A 629-nucleotide genomic window follows, 5' to 3' on the forward strand; every position below is an offset into this window, starting at 1 on the left:
TCGAATACCTCAAGCACCTCTTTATGACCTCCGCACCGCCGACGGCTGCGTAGTGAGCCTTCTCGACCCACGTTTGTACTATACAAGTATTATTTTAAGCAAAATGAGCGCGAGTTCCTTACTTTCCGACATTTGTGTTGCAATTGGCATATTTCTCGATGATCTCACGTTGAGACCTGGTCGCGTGATGTTGCGCGAAAGGATTGCAAACAATCTCGGTTCTTTACATGGCGATTTTGAGCGGCGCATTGACTCACGTGTTGCTCAAGAGCTTTCTCACTCCGAGAATTCAATCTTCCGAGTTCAAACTATTCGTAGACTAGGTATTGCTAGCACCACCACAGTTTTCGTTGCGACGTCATATGGTCACCGATTTGTGCATGCTACATTAGTGCATACATTATCAATACATAATTAATGGAGGCCTAGCGCTGGGCTCACGTAAGGGTTGATGTTGTGGGTATTGTACAGGCGCGGGGCTCAGGGTGTTTGCTCCGGGGATGACTACGCGGTGTTCGGCAAGCTCAGAAAAAGGCTCTTGAGGTACTCGAGGCCGACAAGAAACATTGTCAGCGCGTCCACGTCGACCACATCCGTGTCGACGTCGAATGTAAAGTCGTTCATGTACG

Source organism: Saprolegnia diclina (genome assembly GCF_000281045.1).
Source record: "Saprolegnia diclina VS20 unplaced genomic scaffold supercont1.24, whole genome shotgun sequence".
NCBI classification, from domain to species: domain Eukaryota; phylum Oomycota; class Saprolegniomycetes; order Saprolegniales; family Saprolegniaceae; genus Saprolegnia; species Saprolegnia diclina.